The sequence below is a fragment of the Condylura cristata genome, unplaced genomic scaffold (genome assembly GCF_000260355.1).
Source record: "Condylura cristata isolate star-nosed mole 26May11 unplaced genomic scaffold, ConCri1.0 scaffold00036, whole genome shotgun sequence".
Classification (NCBI taxonomy): Eukaryota; Metazoa; Chordata; class Mammalia; order Eulipotyphla; family Talpidae; genus Condylura; species Condylura cristata.
The window spans coordinates 1,515,547-1,521,546 of record NW_004567137.1 but is presented as its reverse complement, the minus strand read 5'-3'; the positions used below and the strand labels follow the sequence as shown (position 1 = coordinate 1,521,546).

The 6,000-nt window shown below is 47.3% G+C and overlaps 1 protein-coding gene across 1 annotated transcript in view; it reads left to right on the top strand.

Moving 5' to 3' along the window:
• Positions 1-15: 15 nt before the first annotated feature.
• Positions 16-6,000, top strand: part of FAR2 (fatty acyl CoA reductase 2) — a 140,513-nt gene continuing 134,528 nt past the window's right edge. The window contains exon 1 of the mRNA XM_004693122.2: positions 16-141. The gene's annotated coding sequence lies outside the window, so the exon portion shown is untranslated. The remainder of the gene's footprint in view (positions 142-6,000) is intronic.

The following is a 6,000-nucleotide window of genomic DNA, read 5'->3' as shown; positions in this document are numbered from 1 at the left end:
CGGCCGGCTCCTCCCGCCCCGCACCCAATCTGCGCGCCTGAGAGCTGGAGTCACGTTTGGGAGCCTACAGACGCGAGCCGATTCCTGGCGGCCGGAGTCCGCACAGCGGCGAGAGGACCACGCTACCGCACCCTGGCCGCGGTAGGGAGGGCGCCCCGCCCCGGCAGGCGATGGTCGGGCTGGGGACCGGGAGGGTCAGCGCGGCGGGGCCCGCGGGGCCGGAATGGGGGCGCGTAGTCCCCGAGCTTGTGCCGGAGCTGCCCCCGGACCCCCTGAGGTTAGGCGACGTCCCCGCAGCTTTGGCTACCGCAGAGCCCGCGCAGGTGGGGCGCGCGGGGAGGCCCAGGGCGGCCGGTTCCCAGCGCCGGAGAAGGCTCCGCTGGGGCCGCGGAAACCTGGCGGAAAAGCTCGGCCAGGTCACCCCGGGCGATTCCTGGAGCGCGCCGACCCGAGGCCACGTGCGCGGTGGCCGCTGCCCTTCCGGAGCCCGAACGCGGGCTCCCTGCCAGGACCCCCGCAGTGGTCCTCACCGCCTCCGCCCCAGCCGGACACCGCGCTTCGGAATCCGCGCTGGACCTCACCGAGGTGCCCAAGCCCGGGCTAGCTGAGACCTGAGTGGTCAGGGGGGGGCCTGTCCCTCGTGGAAGTTTTCCATCTCTTTCATGACCTCGGGCGTCTCGGGGTGCTCCAATTAGATGGCTGGCGGGAGGGCCGCGCACGGGGCTGTGAGTATGCTCACCTGCGCACTGTCCCATTCTCTTATCACTGATGACCACTGGCAGCCTCCTGCGTCTTCACCTATGCGTGGGCGGGCTGAAGAGCACTGTCTGTCGTTCCGTGGCTCTCACCTGGTGTGAGCAGCCACGCTTCTAGCTGTATTTGCAAGAGCTTGGGTGGTTGCTTGAACCCTGTAGAGTGTGATGAGCTGGCACACAGTGAGACCCAGCAAGTGAATCGTGTATTTTTACTAATAAGAGGTTCCATGGAGAGAAGTGGACGTTGGAGAATTGCCCTTTGGCGTTCATTACCCATCTCCTGATACCGCGGTTTATCGGACTTGGGAGTTTGGCTGGGAGTGGATTTATTCGAAGTTACATAGGGGAAAGGGAATAAAAGAAATTTCAAGCTGGCTATTGAAACTTTTAAGCTAATTCCACAGTTAGGGGTGTTTGTGTGTGAGCCTGCCAGGAGATGGCCATGGGGTCGTAGGGCCAGACTCAAGTCACCATTTTACCTATAGTATTTCTTAGGATGTAAGTCTTTTGAGAATTTTTCCCATGCCTGAGAACGACTTGTGCATCTGCTTAATTAACAAATTCCTAACTTATTCCACTTCCTAACATTGGGTTACAATCCTTTATAAAACATTTCAGTCACCTAGAGTTGGTAAACTTTAGGTGACACTTTCTTGACATGTAAAAAGAATGCAGCATCCATTACTGGAGGAGGAAGCTTAAGGGGGTGAAAAGGACTCATTTGGGTATCTCTTTGGGATTTATAAAGATTCTGGTTATCTTGACCCAAGTTTTACCATTTGCTAATCTTCTGAAGATGCCTTACTGGTTGTGTTTCTTTCTTTCGACATCTGAGCACCTTGAGATGTTTTTTGGCATCAATTCTCATGCGTGCATGAAAACTGGCGCATTCACAAACACAGCTCCTGAGGGGTCAAGTGCAGGTTGCTGGCTTGCCCCTACCAGTGTGTTCTGGCACTTGGGAAAGCATAGACTAGGTGAGGAGAGCTATTCATAATAGATCAGGTTAAGAATCTGATAAAAGATGTTGCTTATGAAGCAGATAACATGTGAAGCAAATGTGTGTATATAAACACAGAATTCTGCCTTTGATCTGTGGTGCTGACAGCCTGCTTGTCCTCTGGAAGTCAGCCTTGCAGAAACCTTGTGTGGAGCCAACCTCATGGAGGTGTGTGGGAATATGGGCACAACACAGGGCCTGTACTTGGCTTCATGTCCTGTCACAAACATGAACATACAAGGAGCTCCAAATTGTACCCTGAAAATTCTGTAGTCATTTCTGACCCCCATTACTAATGCTGTTCTAGAACTTACAGCCTTGCCTCTGAGCAATCTTACATATCCGGTAAATTCTCCAACACAAGCCTGGAAGGGAGTTCGTTTCTCAGTATCTCATTCCTCATTGTTAAAGTGAAGGTAACAGACAATATCTCAACTCTATCCAGCTTAAAAGGCTGTTGTGAAGACACTCTAGGTAAAGAGATAATTGTCAGAATGTCGACTTCTACTGAACAGTTCTATGCCAATAAGATAGTATTATGACATACTTCCCTTTTCTACTTCATTTTTCAGAAGCAGCTTGAGGAAAATTGGTTAAGTACCGTAAAAGTGTTGCAGAACTCTTACAACCCTTATATTTTGGTGGAAAAATCCCCCAAAATGGATACTCAGTGTTTTAAATATTCCTCCAAAATGATTGTTTGAACAAGATCAGAATTTGGCAGTGAAAAAAATACAAAAGACTTTATTGAGGGCCTCCCTGGTGGCCTAGGGGTTAAGTCTCAGCACCATCACCACTACTGCCTGAGTTTGCTCCCCTTCCTACCACTACTTCCACCCACCGCCAGCTAGGTGGCTAACCCACAGATTGCACAGCAGACCTCTTTCCTGTCTCATCTGCTGCTTCCCTCAGCAGTGTATTTCAGTAAGTTCACATGTTCTGCTCCCCACTGTGTCTCTGGTGATTACTCACACACACACACTCCACACCCCTGGCCTACACCCCAGTTCTTCTATGCAGGAATATAAATAAATAAAAATAGAAGTTTCGGGCCCTCCCTGGTGGCGCAGCGGGTTAAAGCACAGCACGGAGAATCTAAAGCCGCTTCCTCATGAGTTCGATTCCCACCTGCCCCGGAGGTGACCACATGGCGTGGCGGACCTCTCCTGACCTGCCCGCTGCTCCCCTCAGCAGTGTACTTCGTCGATCTGCCTGTTCTGCTTCTCACTCTGTCTCTGGTAAAACCTCTCACCGCCCCTGATCCTCTGGCCTGTACCCCAGTTCTGTATGCACGAATAAATAAATCTTAAAAAAATAAATAAATAAAATAAAAATTTCACTCAAAAAAAAAATGTACCCAAAGTCATTTCCTGAATTAAAAAGAGGTTTCAGTCCTATTCATCCAAAATTGAACAATGGAAGCTTGAGTTGATGATTTGAAATGTTTTTTGTTTTTTTTTAAGATTTATTTAATTGCACATAGAGCTGGGCTACAGGCCAGAGGTGCAGGGGCGGTGAAAGGACCCACCAGAGACAGGATGGGGTGCAGAACAGGCAGATGGACAAAGTACACTGTTGAGGGGAGCTGTGGGTGGGCCAAGAGAGGTCTGCCACGCCATGTGGTCACCTCCTGGACAGGTGGAGATCGAACTCATGCCGAAATGGCTTTAGCCTCTCAGTGCTGTGCTTTAACCCGCTGCGCCACCAGGAAGGGCCGATTTGAAATGTTTTAAGTAGATTTGATTCTTTAAAATTTGAAAATTCATATTTTTCAAATCTTGATAAAGTCACTGTTAAATATCCTGGAAGATACCTAACAATAAAACTATACCTAGTCCCTTGTCAAGTTTTCACCTGTTGCAACATTAGGGGAGAAAATGAAACTCTAAGGAAGTCTGTCCCTACACTCTACTCATTACCTGCCTCTTTGACCCCAAACCTTTTCCATTTCCTAGTTCTCATTTGTGCCATGATGGTAACATACTCTAGAGAACTGGAAGAAAATAGAGTGAAGAGAAATGAGCCCAACTCCTATATCAGAATCCTATAATGGGGCCCATGGGAACTTCTCCATACAAACAGGTGCAGAGGCTGTATGCTCTAAAATATGTGAACTCTTGGCAAGGCAAAGTAAAGCAATGTAAGGTGTTAATCACTAATAGCAGATTAGCTGTTACAAGGCAAGATTAGGCACCAAATGCTATGGCAAGTAAGCAGTGAGTTCCCAAGAAGAAAATAAAATACACTAAGGTGGTTAGTGAAGCTTAACAATGAGGTCTATGAGATCCTCCTTAAAATCTGCTGCTAATATAGATAAACAAAGACTTCTGGGTGATCCGTGTACAAGAAAGTGACACTCTAGAGGACCTACATTCCATATAAGTAAAAGCTGGAGATAACACTAAGAGAATGCTCCACTGTCTGGCTTCAGTCATGTAGGACACCAATAGTAAGCCCATTCCTTGGTGACACACAGTGTTGATTTTCCTTCATTTAGCATTGAGTAAGACCGATGTGTTTCCTTTCCTTTTGGAATTTACAGTTAAAGAAATAAATAAAAACTCAGGAGTGGTACGGAGAAAAAGAGGGGCTGACTGGGCTGGTGCTCTGGGGTGGTTTCTTGGACAAAGAGTAATTTAAGTCACTATATGAAAGCAGCATTGGGTTAACTTGGCAAAGAAAAATGGGGAGTGAGGAAAGCAATCTGGGGAAAGAAAAGAGCAAAGAAGGCTGTAAGGAGATGGACAGAAAACAAACCCCAGGGCTATGGAGGGGTGTGCTGATTGGATAAGGAGGGGGGTGACAGGGCCAGGGGATGACACCTCACAGGTCTTCATGATTGGATTTTAATGGGACATCATTGGCAATTACTCCAGAGGCAGGAACTGTCCAGTTTGTATTTCAAGGAGGCCTTTATGGCTGCCAGTCAGGAGAACAGAATAGAGAGACAACAGACTGAAGGTAGGAAGGCCTGATAGCAACAGTGCTGGCAGCAATACTGACAGGAAAATGGAGAGAAGTGGGGAGACTTGAGGTGTGTTTCCAAAGTAGAATTGATAGAATTTGGTATGGATTAGACATGAAAGAAGAGTTAGAAGGAGTCGATGCTTCTTCATATCTGACTCACTGCTTGCAGCGTGGTCTGTTTAGACACCCCTTTAGTAGGTGTGAGTGGTCTGTGCTTCATTACAACAGCTACGTGATGGAGGAAAAGCAGGCTTCCTTGATCCTGTTATGTTTGAGAAACACTTGATTTAAACTAGTTCATCAGTTTTATTGCAGGAATCCTCAGGGCCTTTAATATAGTAATGAACATTGAGCATCATCAAGAAAGAAGGGATATTTTATGCCACATTTCCTAAGCTTATTTGACCTTGAAACGCTTTTTTTGCGGAACATCTAATAGTCAGCACTCAGCCTAACACGCTTTGGGAAATCTTGCCCTACATTAATAGATTAAACCTTTCCCCACCCACAGCTTTCCATTAACCATCCGTACTCTCGTCTCCTTCATGCTACTTAGTTGGACAGAAGCAGGAGACTGGAATTGACTGTGGTAACAGGTTGATGATGACAACAGTTCTGCCTTATGGATAAGAGATACTGAGATATCCAAAGCAAGATGGATAATCTGATTAAAAACAGTTTATTTTCACTTATGCTTTCTTGGCAAGACTCTGCAGGACTTCCCCAAGGTGCTTTCTGTTCAGTGTAGACTACGTGTGAGGACCTAGAAGCATAGACAATGGGAAGACTTGATAGCTTCTCTTTGCTCAATGGGAAATCTGGGCCTTATTTGATGTTTGTTATGTATCAAATATTGCAGCGTGCCTATGCAGGGACCTGTGAATCCAGGTATGTCCTTTCCCGTCCCCAGCATATTTGCATGTCAAGGGTCTAGAGGTCAGGCATGCAATCTGTGACCAGAGTCACTGGCCACAGTGCCACAGAGCAGAGTAGGGGGCATGGGTTCCCGTGACCACAGACACCTGGCAGCCCCATTCCCTCAGGTGCACTGGGTGGGCGGGTACTAGCCCCGGCTTGCTTCTTGTCCCTTGAACTAAGAATGTTTTTGTTATTTGTAGGATGAATTCAAAGCACAATAGGCTCCATGGTACACAAAAATAATATTAAATTCAAATTTCAGTGTGCAGAAATAAAGGGTATTGAAATCAGCCATGGTATGTACCATTTTTTCATGTCATCTGTCACAGCTGCAGTGTGTCACCCAGTGAGCAGTTGTGA